The sequence below is a fragment of the Trachymyrmex cornetzi genome, unplaced genomic scaffold (assembly GCF_001594075.2).
Source record: "Trachymyrmex cornetzi isolate Tcor2-1 unplaced genomic scaffold, Tcor1.1 scaffold773, whole genome shotgun sequence".
Classification (NCBI taxonomy): Eukaryota; Metazoa; Arthropoda; class Insecta; order Hymenoptera; family Formicidae; genus Trachymyrmex; species Trachymyrmex cornetzi.
Genome location: NW_017300106.1, coordinates 36209 through 36429, shown reverse-complemented (window position 1 = coordinate 36429; position 221 = coordinate 36209).

Here is a 221-nt window from a genome sequence, read left to right as displayed (position 1 = left end):
AAATTTGCAGTTGCAATTACTGAATTTAAATGAAATAAGTTTATTGATTACTTTAGAATACTGCGATAGATCGAGAATAGCAGAGAGCCTCTTAGTTCCTTATGGTTTATTATTCAATATTATGGGGTGCTAATTCATGTCGCTATTAATTTAAACGGATTTTCACGCGATTAATTATGTTAGGTCGCGCAAGCGCAGTACGGTTTAGTAACAGCTGTTTG